This window comes from Loxodonta africana, chromosome 7 (assembly GCF_030014295.1).
Source record: "Loxodonta africana isolate mLoxAfr1 chromosome 7, mLoxAfr1.hap2, whole genome shotgun sequence".
NCBI lineage: Eukaryota > Metazoa > Chordata > Mammalia > Proboscidea > Elephantidae > Loxodonta > Loxodonta africana.
The window spans coordinates 45,405,743-45,421,863 of record NC_087348.1 but is presented as its reverse complement, the minus strand read 5'-3'; positions in this window follow the sequence as shown (position 1 = coordinate 45,421,863).

Genomic DNA, 16,121 nt, shown 5'->3' with positions numbered 1-16,121 from the left:
AAAATAAATAAATAAACAAAATAATACACACAACAGGAAATCATGGAAATCAATAGATAAACAATCAAAATAATCAAAAAGAGGGACTAAATATAGGAGGCATTGAACTGTCAGATGGAGAGTGATACAAGGCGAAATAGAAGGATACAAGTTAGGTTTTTACTTAGAAAAATAGGGGTAAATAAAAAGGTAACCACAAAAAGGAATATCAATTCCATAACTCAAGAAAAAAGCCAAGAAAAACGTAACGACTCAATAAACACAAAGTTAAACATTATGAAAATGAGGATCTCACAAGCTACTAAGAAAAACGTCTCAGCACAAAAAAGCATGTGGAAAAATGAAATGGCCAACAACACACATGAAAAGGCATCAAAATGACAGCACTAAAAACTTACTTATCTATAATTACGCTGAATGTAAATGGACTAAATGCACCAATAAAGAGACAGAGAGTCACGGACTGGATAAAAAAACACGATCCATCTATATGCTGCCTACAAGAGACACACCTTAGACTTAGAGACACAAACAAACTAAAACTCAAAGGATGGAAAAAAATATATCAAGCAAACAATAAGCAAAAAAGAAGAGGAGTAGCAATATTAATTTCTGACAAAATAGACTTTAGACTTAAATCCGCCACAAAGGATAAAGAAGGACACTATATAATGATAAAAGGGACAATTGATCAGGAAGACATAACCATATTAAATATTTCCACACCTAATGACAGGGCTGCAAGATACATAAATCAAATTTTAACAGAATTGAAAAGTGAGATAGACACCTCCACATATATAGTAGGAGACTTCAACACACCACTTTCGGAGAAGGACAGGACATCCAGTAAGAAGCTCAATAGAGACACGGAAGACCTACTTACAAAAATCAACCAACTTGACCTCATTGACTTATACAGAACTCTCCACCCAACTGCTGCAAAATATACTTTTTTTTCTAGCGCACATGGAACATTCTCTAGAATAGACCACATATTAGGGCATAAAACAAATCTTTGCAGAATCCAAAACATCGAAATATTACAAAGCATCTTCTCAGACCACAAGGCAATGAAGCTAGAAATCAATAACAGAAAAACTAGGGAAAAGAAATCAAATACTTGGAAAATGAACAATACCCTCCTGAAAAAAGACTGGGTTATAGAAGACATCAAGGAGGGAATAAGGAAATTCTTAGAAAGCAACGAGAATGAAAATACTTCCTATCAAAACCTCTGGGACACAGCAAAAGCAGTGCTCAGAGGCCAATTTATAGCGATAAATGCACACATACAAAAAGAAGAAAGAGCCAAAATCAGAGAACTGTCCCTACAACTTGAACAAATAGAAAGTGAGCAACAAAAGAATCCATCAGGCACCAGAAGAAAACAAATAATAAAAATTAGAGCTGAACTAAATGAATTAGAGAACAGAAAAACAATTGAAAGAATTAACAAAGCCAAAAGCTGGTTCTTTGAAAAAATTAACAAAATTGATAAACCATTGGCTAGACTGACTAAAGAAAAACAGGAAAGGAAACAAATAACCCGAATAAGAAACGAGAAGGACCACATCACAACAGAACCAAATGAAATCAAAAGAATCATATCAGATTACTACATAAAATTGTACTCTAACAAATTTGAAAACCTAGAAGAAATGGATAAATTCTTGGAACAATACTACTTACCTAAAGTAACACATTCAGAAGTAGAACAACTAAATAGACCCATAACAAAAAAAGAGATTGAAACGGTAATCAAAAAACTCCCAACAAAAAAAAGTCCTGGCCCAGATGGCTTCACTGCAGAGTTCTACCAAACCTTCAGAGAAGACTTAACACCATTACTATTGAAGGTATTTCAAAGTATAGAAAAAGATGGAATACTACCCAACTCATTCTATGAAGCTACCATCTCCCTGATACCAAAACCAGGTAAAGACATTACAAAAAAAGAAAATTTTAGACCTATATCCCTCATGAACATAGATGCAAAAATCCTTAATAAAATTCTAGCCAATAGAATCCAACAACACATCAAAAAAATAATTCACCCTGATCAAGTGGGATTTATACCAGGTATGCAAGGCTGGTTTAATATCAGAAAAACCATTAATGTAATCCATCACATAAATAAAACAAAAGATAAAAACCACATAATCTTATCAATTGATGCAGAAAAGGCATTTGACAAAGTCCAACACCCATTTATGATAAAAACTCTAACCAAAATAGGAATTGAAGGAAAATTCCTCAACATAATAAAGGGCATCTATGCAAAGCCAACAGCCAATATCACTCTAAATGGAGAGAACCTGAAAGCATTTCCCTTGAGAACGGGAACCAGACAAGGATGCCCTTTATCACCACTCTTATTCAACATCGTACTTGAAGTCCTAGCCAGGGCAATTAGGCTAGACAAAGAAATAAAGGGTATCCAGATTGGTAAGGAGGAAGTAAAGCTATCACTATTTGCAGATGACGTGATCGTATACATGGAAAACCCTAAGAAATCCTCCAGAAAACTACTGAAACTAATAGAAGAGTTTGGAAGAGTCTCAGGATATAAAATAAACATACAAAAATCACTTGGATTCCTCTACATCAACAAAAAGAACACCGAAGAGGAAATAACCAAATCAATACCATTCACAGTAGCCCCCAAGAAGATAAAATACTTAGGAATAAATCTTACCAAGGATGTAAAAGACCTATACAAAGAAAACTATAAAACTCTGCTACAAGAAATTCAAAAGGACACGCTTAAATGGAAAAACATACCCTGCTCATGGATAGGAAGACTCAACATAGTAAAAATGTCTATTCTACCAAAAGCCATTTATACATACAACGCACTTCCAATCCAAATACCAATGTCATACTTTAAGGGAATAGAGAAACAAATCACTAATTTCATATGGAAAGGAAAGAACCCCCGGATAAGCAAAACATTACTGAAAAAGAAGAAGAAAGTGGGAGGCCTCACCCTACCTGATTTCAGAACCTATTATATAGCTACAGTAGTCAAAACAGCCTGGTACTGGTACAACAACAGGCACATAGACCAATGGAACAGAATTGAGAATCCAGATATAAATCCATCCACGTATGAGCAGCTGATATTTGACAAAGGACCAGTGTCAGTGAATTGGGGAAATAATAGTCTTTTTAACAAATGGTGCTGGCATACCTGGATATCCATTTGCAAAAGAATGAAACAGGACCCATACCTCACACCATGCACAAAAACTAACTCCAAGTGGATCAAAGACCTAAACATAAAGACTAAAACGATAAAAATCTTGGAAGAAAAAATAGGATCTACCCTAGGAGCCCTAATACAGGCCATAAACAGAATACAAAACATTACCAAAAATGATGAAGAGAAACCAGATAACTGGGAGCTCCTAAAAATCAAACACCTATGCTCATCTAAAGACTTCACCAAAAGAGTAAAAAGACCACCTACAGACTGGAAAAGAATATTCAGCTATGACATCTCAGACCAGCGCCTGATCTCTAAAATCTACATGATTCTGTCAAAACTCAACCACAAAAAGACAAACAACCCAATCAAGAAGTGGGCAAAGGATATGAACACACATTTCACTAAGGAAGATATTCAGGCAGCCAACAGATACATGAGAAAATGCTCTCGATCATTAGTCATTAGAGAAATGCAAATTAAAACTACGATGAGATTCCATCTTACACCAACTAGACTGGCATTAATTCAAAAATCACAAAATAATAAATGTTGGAGAGGCTGCAGAGAGACTGGAACTCTCATACACTGCTGGTGGGATTGTAAAATGGTACAACCACTTTGGAAATCCATCTGGCGTTATCTTAAACAGTTAGAAATAGAACTACCATACAACCCAGAAATCCCACTCCTTGGAATATACCCTAAAAATACAAGACCCTTCACACAAACAGATATATGTACACCCATGTTTATTGCAGCTCTGTTTACAATAGCAAAAAGCTGGAAGCAACCAAGATGTCCATCAACGGACGAATGGGTAAATAAATTGTGGTATATTCACACAATGGAATACTACGCATCGATAAAGAACAGTGACGAATCTCTGAAACATTTCATAACATGGAGGAATCTGGAAGGCATTATGCTGAGCGAAATGAGTCAGTTGCAAAAGGACAAATATTGTATAAGACCACTATTATAAGATCTTGAGAAATAGAAAAAACGGAAAAGAACACATACTTTTGTGGTTACAAAGGGGGGAGGGAGGGAGGGAGGGAGGGAGAGGGCTTTTTATTGATCAGTCTGTAGATGGGAACTGCTTCGGGTGAAGGGAAAGACAACACTCAAAACAAGGAAGGTCAGCCTAATTGGACAGGATTAAAAGTAAAGAGGTTTCCGAGATAAAATGAAAGCTCCAAAGGATAGCGAAGCAGGGGCTGGGGTCTGGGGAACTTGGTTTGAGAGGACTTCTAAATCAATGGGCAAAACAATTCTATTATGAAAACACTCTGCATCCCACTTTGAATTGTGGCACCTGGGGTCCTAAATGCCAACAAGCAGCCATCTAAAATACATTAATTGGTCTCAACCCACCGGGAGCAAAGACAAAGGAAGAACACCAAGGTCACACGACAACTAAGAACCTAAGAGACAGAAAGGGCCACTTGAACCAGAGACCTACAATATCCTGAGACCAGAAGAACAAGTTGGTGCCCGGCCACAATCGATGTCTGCCCTGTCAGGGAACACAACAGACAACTCCTGAGGGAGCGGGAGACCAATGGGATGCAGACCCCAAATTCTCATTAAAAGACCACACCTAATGGTATGATTGCGACTAGAGGAATCCCAGAGACAATGCTCCCCAGAACTTCTGATGGCACAGGACAGGAACCATCCCCGAAGACAAATCATCAGGCATGAAAAGGACTGGTCAGTGGGGGGGAGAGAGATACTGATGAAGAGTGAGCTAATTAAATCAGGTGGACATGGGAGAGTGTGTTGGCAACTCTTGACTGGAGGGGGGATGGGAAGATAGAGAGAGAGGGAAGAAGGTAAAATTGGCACGAAACGAGAGACTGTAAGGGCTGACTCAATAGGGGGAGAGCAAGTGGGAGAAGGGAGTAAGATGTATGTAAACCTACATGTGACAGACTGATTGGAATGGTAAATGTTCACTTGAAGCTTAATAAAAATTTAAAAAAAAAAAAAATTAAGGGTCTTGAGTTGGAGAGATTATCATGGATTATACAGGTGAGCCAAATATAATCACATGGATCCTTAGAAGAGGGAGCAAGGGTGTCAGGGTCAAAGAGAAAAATTTAATGTGACAATGGAAGAAGATATATATGCATGTGTGTGTGTGTGTTTGTGTGTGTGTCAGATGGATCTTGGCAGAAAGCAGAGAATACCAGAAAGATGTTTACCTGTGTTTTATTGACTAGGCAAAGACATTTGACTATGTGGATCATAACAAAGTATGGATAACATTGCAAAGAATAAGAACTCCAGAAGAGTTAATTGTGCCCATGCAGAACCTGTACATAGACCAAGAGGCAGTCGTTCCAATAGAAAGGGGGAATATTGTGTGCTTTAAAATCAGGAAAGGTGTGGTTCAGGGTTGTATCCTTAAACCATACTTATTCAATCTGTACTGAGCAAATAATCTGAGAAGCTGGACTACAGGAAGAAGAACACGGCATCAGCATTGGAGGAAGACTCATTAACAACCTGTGATGTACAGATGACACAACTGTTCTTGCTGAAAGTGAAGAGGACTTGAAGCACTTCCTAATTAATGAAGATGAAAGACCACAGGCTGCAGTATGGATTACACCTCAATATAAAGAAAACAAAAATCCTCACAACTGAACAAATAAGCAACATCATGATAAAGGGAGAAAATATTGAAGTCGACAAGGATTTCATTTTACTTTTATCCAAAGTCAACACCTATGGAAGCAGCAATTAATAAATCAAAGGGCCTATTACATTGTATTGTGCAGATCTGCTGCAAAAGACTTCTTTAAAGTGGTAAAAAGCAGAGACGTCACTTTAAGGACTAAACCGCTCCAGACCCAAGCTATGGTATTTTCAATTGCCTCATATACCTGCGAAACCTGGACAATGAATAAGGAAGACCGAAGAAGAATTGATGTCTTTGAATTACGGTGTTGGTGAAGAATATCGAATATACCATGGACTGCCAGAAGAATGAACAAATCTGTTTTGGAAGAAATACAGCCTGAATGTTCCTTAGAAGTGAGAATGGTGAGACTTCTTCTCACATACTTTGACATGTTAACAGGAGAGCCCAGTCCCTGGAGAAGGTAAAGTAGGGGGCCAGTGAAAATAAAGAAGACTCTTAATGAAATGGATTGACGCAGTGACTGCTACAATGGGCTGAAACATAGCAAAGATTGTGAGGATAATTCAGGACCTGGTAGTGTGTCTTTCTGCTTTACATAGGGTCACTATGAGACAGAACAGACTTGATCACACCTAACAATAATAACTAGTAACAAATATATATATATAAACTAAACCCATTGCTGTTGGGTCAATTCTGACTCATAGTGACCCTACAGGACAGAATGAAACTGCCCCATAGGGTTTCCAAAGAATGGCTGGTGGATTTGAACTGCCAACCTTTTGGTCGACCTCTTAGCCACTATGCCACTAGGCTCCTATGTGTATATACATGTGTGTGTGTGTATATATATATATATATATATATACACACAGAGAAAGAGAGAGAGACATAGAGACCACAAAATGCTATGTTGCTTGCTTTAAAATGGAGGAAGAGTTCACAAGCCAAGGAAAGCAAGTAGCCTCTGCTGCTGTTGTTAGGCACCATGGAGTTAGTTCTGACTCATAGTAACCCTATTTACAACAGTAGGAAACACTGCCTGGTGCTGTGCCATCCTCACAATTATTGCTATATTTGAGTCCATTGTTGTAGCCACTGACTGTGTCAATCCATGTTGTTGCGAGTCTTCCTCTTTTTTGCTGACCCTCTAGGGTCCTGTTGAAGAAAGATGCCACTGCACTGCCCAAAATTTATACTGTTAATCTTTCAGTCTTCTCCAAAGGTATCTACAGCCTTTTACAAGAGTGACTGCTCATTGGGGAAAAGGAAATAATCGGACTTTTGGGAGATTCTAATTCTAGGTCATCCAAAACATGGATAAGTGGTTGCATCTGGCCCCTCCTAAAACTAAAAAGGAGGCAAAACTCCTGCTGGGTCTCTTTGCATTTTGGGGGCAATATATCCCTCTTATTTTATAGGTGTGATATTCCAGGATATTTATCAATTGACTGGAAAAGCTCCTAGTTTTGAGTACTGTCCAGGCCAAGACAAGGCTGTGCGACAGGTTCAGGCTGCTGTGCAAGCCACTGTACTACTTGGATGCGGCTAATACAATGGTACTTGAAGTGTCAGTAGCAGATAGAAGTGCTGTTTGGACTCTTTGGCAGCCCCCTATTGGTGAATCGCAGGACAAGTATGACTTTATAATTGTCTTTATTTAGAGATTATGCATGGTTTAAGGAGATGTGTACAGATGCCAGTTTGAAAAGGAGTGGCCTAGGATGATTATGTGTCAGCTTGGCTAAGCTATGATTCTCAGTGGTTTGGCACACATTGGACTGAATGCTCTTCTATAATGTAATGTAATGTAATCATCCTCCATTTTGTGATCTGATGTGAGCATCCAATCAATTGAAAACCTAATCAGTTGAAAGCCAATCAGTTGGAAGTCAATCGGTTTCATTGCATGTATGGTCTACATCCAATATATACAGATGTTCTGGCAAAGCTCCCTCCCTCTTGATCCTGCATCCAACTGTCATCCTTTGACCTCTGGTTCTTGGAATATGAGCCACTAGCCTATGGTCTGACGTGCAGATTTTGAGATTTGTCAGCTCTCAAAGTCCTGTGAGCCTGCAGCCAGCCAACTGTCCTGCTGACTTGGGTTCCTCAGCCCTTGCAACTGCATGAGTCAAGGAAGCCTCCAGCCTGACACCTGACCCATGGATTTGGGACTTGGCAGCCTCCAGAACTTCGTAAGCCTTTTCCTTAAAATAAGTCTCTCTCTGTATATTTATACGTATATGCTTCATTGGTTTTGCTTCTCTAGAGAATCCAGCCTAAGACGTTTGGTAGCCTCTAGAAGCTGGAAAAGGGAAGCAAACAGGTTCTTCCCTGAAGTCTCTGAAGGGAAAATAAACTTGCAACACTTTGATTTTATACTTCCGGCCCCCAGAACTGAAAGGCAATAAATTTGTGATAGTTTAAGAAGCCCTCGTGGCACCAATGGTTTATGGTTAACTACTAACCTAGTTAGCAATATATTTGTGATAGTTTAAGAAGTCCTCATGGCACCAATGGTGTACACTTAACTACTAACCTAAAGTTTAGCAGTTCAAACCCACCCAGTGATACAGAGGAAGAAAGGCCTGGAAATTGGATTGCATAAAGATTATAGCCAGGAAAATCCTATGGGGCAGTTCTACGCTGTAACACATAGAGATGACGTGTTGGAATCAACTCAACAGCAATGTGTTTTTTTTTTTTTTTTTTTGTGGTAAATTGTTACTGCAGCAGTAAGACACTAATGCGCTCACTCTAATTGATGATAAAAAAAACCCAGTATAGACATTAAAAAAGAAGGTGAATTCAAGGACTTTCAAAATTTTAGTTTCTGCTTAGAATATCCAGAATTGTAACCACTCTTCATTGTGATTTTTTCAACTGTTTGTTTTCTGGGGTAAATATGTTGTGAGAGTTTTGGGGGAGGAAAAGAGGCTACTATAAATGTTCAATTTCTTACAGCTCATTTTGTTAATTTTCCCACTTAATTTCCCCCCAAAAATCCATTTTTTTTTTAATTGAAGCGTGAAAATTACACTGATAGAATAAATTCAACAATACTATAGGATATTATCTCCTGTATTTGAGTTTATTATACATGGTTTACTAAAAGTTTGCACAATCTGCGGAAAATGTTGACAGTTCGAATCCACCAGCTGCTCCTTGGAAACCCTCTGGAGCAGTTCTACGCAGTGCTATAGGGTAACTATGAGTGAGAATCAACTTGACGGCAATTGATTTGGTTTTGGTTTAAAGGTAGATAGTGATGGGTGTCCTCAGCTTGAAGACTATGAGCATAAGAAGATGATATAATATGTATGTGTGTGTGTATGTATATATATGTATATATATGTAAAATATATGGAGCCCTGATGGCACAGTGGTTAAGAGCTATAGCTGCTAACTAAAAGGTCAGTAGTTTGAGTCCACCAACAGCCCCTTGGAAACCCTGTGGGGCAGCTCTACTCTGCACTATGGGATTGCTATGGGATTGGAATTGACTTGATGGCAACAGGTTTATATGAAAATCATAAGCTACATATAGTTTGCCTTAAAAGAACTATTGCTAGTTTTTCTGTTTAAATTTTTTAGTAGATAATTTATTCTGAAAATGCTGTGTTTTTCATTCAAAAAAAGGATATTTTAAAAGTACAAGAAACAGAATCTGGAAGGCATTATGCTGAGTGAAATTAGTCAGTTGCAAAAGGACAAATATTGTATAAGACCACTATTATAAGAACTTGAGAAATAGTTTAAACTCGGAAGAACATATTCTTTTGTGGTTACGAGACGGGGGAAGGAGGGAGGAAGGGAGAGTGGTACTTACTAATTAGATAGTAATAAGAACTACTTTAGGTGAAGGGAAGGACAACACTCAATACAGGGGAGGTCAGCACAACTGGACTAAACCAAAAGCAAAGGAGTTTCCTGAATAAACTGAATGCTTCGAAGGCCAGCAAAGCAGGGGCAGTGATTTGGGGACCATGGTTTCAGGTGACAGCTAAGTCAACTGGCAAAATAAAATCTATTAAGAAAACATTCTGCATCCCACTTTGAAGCGTGGTGTCTGGGGTCTTAAATGCTAGCAAGCGACCATCTAAGATGCATCAATGAGTCTCAACCCACCTGGATCAAAGGAGAATGAAGAGCACCAAGGACACAAGGTATTATGAACCCAAGAGACAGAAAGGGCTACGTGAACTAGAGACTACATCATCCTGACCAGAAGAACTAGATGGTGCCTGGCCACAACCAATGAGTGCCCTGATAGGGAACACAACAGAGAACCCCTGAGGGACCAGGAAAACAGTGGGATGCAGACCCCAAATTCTCATAAAAATACCAGATTTAATGGTCTGACTGAGACTAAAAGGACCCCAGCTGTCAGGGTCCCCAAACCTTCTGTAGGCCCAGGACAGGAACCAGTCCCAAAGCCAACTCTTCAGACATGGATTGGACTGGACAATGGGTTGGAAAGAGATGCTGATGAGGAGTGAGCTATTTGCATCAGGTGGACACTTGAGACTATGTTGGCATCTCCTGTCTGGAGGGGAGATGGGAGGGTAGAGGGGGTTAGAAGCTGGCAAAATGGTCACAAAAAGGAGGGAGTGGGCTGTCTTATTAGGGGGAGAGTAATTGGGAGTATGTAGTAAGGTGTATATAAGTTTATATGTGAGAGACTGACTTGATTTGTAAAACTTTCATTTAAAGCACAATAAAAAATATTTTTAAAAAAGTGCAAGAAACAATATTTATGAGAATGGTCAGCAGCACAGATTCTGATCTGTATGGTCACCAAATTCTAGCTCCTCTGTATGTTAAGGGTAATGGAAAAATTTGGGATTGGTTAGTGGTGATGGCTGAACAACATGATGAACGTATTTAACGTCACTGAGCTGTACATGGGAAGATTGTTGACGTGGAAAGTGTTTTGTTACATATATATCTACCATAATAAATTAAAAAAAAAAAATGCTAGCTCCTCCATTTGCTAAGTGTGTGACTTCAAAAAGTTTATTAAACTATTGAGTGCTTCATTTACTCATCTATAAAAGAGAGTTTAAAATAGTACCTTGTTGCAAGGATTACATGAATTAAGATATGTAGCACTTCGGTATCTGGTACAATGTAAATGCTGCTTAAATGTGTTAGCTGTTTTTATTGCTGCTGTTCTTACTTGATGTCTGTGCAATTCAAGAGCTAACAATCAGTTTTTACCTTCTTATTAAAAAAATTACAGTGCTGTATTCCATTAAAAGATTGATAGCTTAATTCTAAAATGAATACATTCCTTAATCTCTAAGAAGGGCTTCAGAATTCCCTCTAATTTCTGTCTTATTTTTCTAAAAGAGATTGGATGTAAAAAATGACTGACTTATGTAAAAACATAGTTTCAAGTGTTAAGGAATTTCTCCCCTTGTTTTAAAGCATCTTGTCTTGTAAAAACAGGATATTTTTAAATTGAACTGATTTGAATTCTGAAAGAAGATATGACTTTGAAATAAAATTTTTCCTGACCATAATTCATATTTCTAAATTGTTCAGTTTTTAAGTGGGATTCAATGAGCAGCTCAGCCAGATTAAATTTTGATGTTTTAGTGAAAAATTCTTCTCAATATTTTTTTAATATTCTGCAAGTTTTCAGTAATTTTATTTTTAACACCAAGGATTACATGGTTTCACACAAGTCAAATTTATTTTTGCTTTGCACTATGATTCCAAAACAGAAGTTTCAATTTCATCATAACCATGTGATAACATGTACATAAACTTTGAAATGCTAACATTATTTTTTCTGTAACCTCTTATATACTTTTGTCTCTCCCTTTTCCAAGCTAGAGGGCCTAGAGTCCATTGTTCCAGATGAGATGAGTGTCGACTTTTGGCTTTTAAATTTTATATTGCTTGAACCTGAGGCACTGTAAAGAAGGTAATTAGGAGAATGACAGAAGTCTCTTTTCTTCTCCCACAGAGCAGCTGAAGAAACTATCAGAGTATTAGGACATTCAGAGGAGAACAAAGAGAGCTTAGACCTGAGTGGTGCTCCTTTCCTTGTCCCCCACCTCGCAGCAGATTCCTAGGATGAGTCATCGTATAATACTCAGACAATGGATGGTCTGAGAGCAGAGCGAACAGGGAAAGGAATACAACATCTAAAGTATCCTGGAGATCTTTACATGATAAGGGATTAGAACAAATATCTGTGTGGGATATCTGAAGTCAGTTACCCAATCCAGTGGTATGAGCAATGTTGTTTATTCCCTGTGGCGTAGTGTTTCCTGTCATGTGGTTCAGGGTAACTAGCCTAAAACACTAGTAAGTCCCTACACGTAGCAATCCTACATAAAACAGAAGAGAACAATACCCAGTCCTGCCTCATCCTCACAATGGTTATGCTTGAGTCCATTGTTGTAGCCACTGGGTCTAATCCATCTCTTTGAGGATCTTTCTCTTGTTTGCTGACCATCTACTTTACCAATCATCATGTCCTTCTCCAGGGACTGGTCCCACCTGATGACATGTCCAAAGTGCATGAGGCTGTCTTGACATCTTTGCTTCCAAGGAGCTTTCTGGCTGTATCCCTTCCAAGACAGATTTGTTCATTCTTCTGGCACCCAATGGTATATTCAACATTTTTCATCAACACTGTTAATTCAAAGTCATTAATTCTTCTTCAGTCTTCCTTATTCATTGTGCAGCTTTCATATGCATATGAGGAGATTGAAAACACTATAGCTTGGGTCAGGTACAAGTCAGTCTTCAAGGTGATATCTTTATTTTTTAACACTCTAAGGAGGTCTTTTGCAGCAGATTTGCTCAATGCAATGCATTGTTAGATTTTTGGCTGCTGCTTCTATGATGTTGATTGTGGATCCAAGTAAAATGAAAACTTTGACAACTTTGCAATCTTTTCTCCATTTATTATGATGTTGCTTATTGGTTCAGCTGAGAGGATTTGAATAAATCAAGAGGTCAATAAAAACACAGGAAAGAAAGAAAAGACCAAAATCTATGTCAGAAGAGACTCTGAAACTTGCTCTTGAACATAGAATAGCTAAGGAAAATGGAAGAAATGATGAAGTAAAAGAGTTGAACAGAAGACTTCAAAGGGCAGCTTGAGAAGTCAAAGTAAAATACACTTAAATGTGCACCAACCTGGAGTTTGAAAACCAAAAGGGAAGAACATGCTCAGCATTTTTCAAGCTGAAAGAACTGAAAAAAAAAAAGTCAAGCCTCGAGTTGCAGTACTGAAGAATTCTATGGGGAAAGTATTGAATGACGTAGGAAGCATCAAGAGAAGATGGAAGGTAGTTTATAAAGAATATGTTCTACATTTTACTTTGGTGAGTAGTGTCTGTGGTCTTAAAAGCCTGTGAGCAGCCATCTAGGTTACTCCACTGGTCTCACCCCTTCAGGAACAAGGAAGAATGAAGAAAACTTAAGATACAAGGAAAAGATTAGTCCAAAGGACTAATGGACCACATCTACCACAGCCTCTGTCAGACTGGGTCCAGGACAACTAGATGGTGCTCAGCTACCACCATTGACTGCTCTGACAGGGATCACAATAGAGGGTCCCAGATAGAGGTAGACAAAAATGTAGAACAAAATTCTAACTCAAAAAGAAAGACCAGACTTGCCGGCCTGACAGAGACTGGAGAAACTCTGAGAATATGGCCCCTGAAACCCTTTCAGCTCAGTGATGAGGCCACTCCTGAGGTTCACCCATCAGCAAAAGACTGAACAGACCCATAAAATAAAACAAGGCTAAAGTGGTGCACCAGCCCTGGGGCAGGGACTGGAAGGCAGGAAGTAACAAGAAGCTGGTAATAGGGAACCCAGGGTTGAGAAGGACGAGTGTTGACATGTCGTGAAGTTGTTAACCAACGTCATTGAACAATGTGTGTAATAACTGTTTAATGAGAAACTAGTTTGTTCTGTAAACCTTCATCTTAAGTACAAAAAAAAAAAAAAAAAAAGAAGATGGAAGGAATACAGAGAGTCACTGTACCGAAAATAATTGGTTGACATTCAGCCATTTCAGGAGGTAGTGTATGACTAAGAATGAATGGTACTGAAGGACGAAGTTCAAGCCACCCTGAATGGGATGGCAAAAAAAACAAGGCTCCAGGAATTCACTGAATACCAAATGAGTTCTTTCAACAAACAGACGCAGCTCTGGAGGTGCTTACTTGTCTATACCAAGGAGTTTAGAAGACAGCTACCTGACCAACCAACTAGAAGAGATCCATATTTCTCCCCATTTCAAAGAAAGTTCATCCAACAGAATCTGAAATTATTGAACAATGTAATTAATATCACATGCAAGTAAAATTTTGTTGAAGATTATTCAAAAGCGCTTACAGCAGTACATCGACAGGAAACTTCCAGAAATTCAAGCCATATTCAGAAGAGGACGTAGAGCAATGAGTACAATTGCTGACGTCAGACAGATCTTGGCTGAAAGCAGAGAACACCAGAAATATGTTTACCTGTGTCTTATTGTCTATGAAAAGGCATTAGACTGTGAGGATCATATCAAATTATGGAGAACATTGCAAAGAATGGAAATTCCCGAACACTTAATTGTGCTCATCAGAAACCTGTACATAGACCAAGAGGCAGTCATTCAAACAGAACAAGGAGATATTGTGTAGTTTAAAGTCAGGACAGTTGTGCAGCAGGGTTGTATCCTATCACTATACTTATTCTATCTGTATGCTGAGCAATAATCTGTGAAGCTGGATTATATGAAGAAGAAGATGGCATCAGGATTAGAGGAAGACTCATTAACAATCTGTGATATGTAGGTGACAGAATCTTGCTTGCTGAAAGCAAACAGGACTTGAAGAATTTACTGATGAAGATCAAAGACTATAGCCTTCAATATGGATTACACCTCAACATAAAGAAAACAAAAATCCATATATATGTAGCAATAAGCAACATCTGAATAAATGGAGAAAAGATTGAAGTTATCAAGTATATTACTCCTTCTCTAAACTATAAATTTTGCAGGGGCAGGTCCACATGTAGAAGCAGGGTGATGGTTTTCCAGTGCAGCCTGTGAGTTACTGGGTTCATTTTTAAGATATCCACTTGATCTGCAGATAAAAGTTATATTCACCAGTAATAACATTGTTATTTTGACTCCCATAGGCCTCATTCCTATATGCCTTCATTTGGTTTCAAATTGACCAAATATAATAATGATGATGTCTAACTATAAAAGAAACAACCTACTGTATGTCAAGAACTATTCTAAGCACTTTAATATAATCATATTTCAGTCTTTACAATATTATTATCCCTTTTTTTCAGATCAGGGTACTAAGACCCACACAAGTAAACTAGGTTGCCCAAGGTCACATTAATAATAAGCAGTGAGGTTAGAATTTAAACTCAGGAAGCTGGACTCCAGTTTACACACATAAGCTTTATGCTACAAAGTGTGTAGGTTTTGTGTTTAATGTTCTCTCCATCTCCCATATTACAGAAGCAATAGACTGCTCTCAAGCAGGAGAGGTGACCTAGATGTGGCCAGGATGGCAATGCTCTCAAAGAAGTTGGATAGCTGGGAGGAGGAACCTGAAAACAGAATACATTGAGCCCCATTGCTGTTGAGTCTATTGCTACTCAAAGCCACCCCAGAGGAGAGGGTAGAACTGCCCCCTAGGGTTTCCAAGGCTATTTTTTTTTTTTTAGTATTTACAGAAGCAGATGGTCCCTTCTTTTTTCTGTGAAGCAGCTGGTGGGTTCCAACATCAGACCTTTTGGTTAGCAGCCTAGTGCTTTAACTATTGTGTCACCAGGACTCCTCAAGTCCAACCCCATGTGTCACGCAAAAAATTTCCTGGAAATTACCTGCAACCTTGTGAGAAGTGGTTGCCCACCCTGAAATCCATGGGAACTTGTTTCGAACATTAATGTGGATTATAGAAATGTAAACTTATGTTTCTCGTCCACCACGATTCATGCATGAGCTGAGAGCCCTGGTGACACAATGATTAAGTGCTTGGTTGCTAATCACATGGTTATAAGTATGAACCAACCCAGTGCCTCTGCATGAAAAAGGCCTGGCAATCTACTTCCGTAAAGATTACAGTCAGGAAATCCCTATGGGGCAGTTCTACTCTGTCACATAGAGTAGCTATGAATCAGAATCGACTTGACTTGACAGTACATAACTTGTTAAGACTTGGTACTCACAGTTCTGCAATATCGAATTGGGCTCATTTAGGCAAACATATCAAT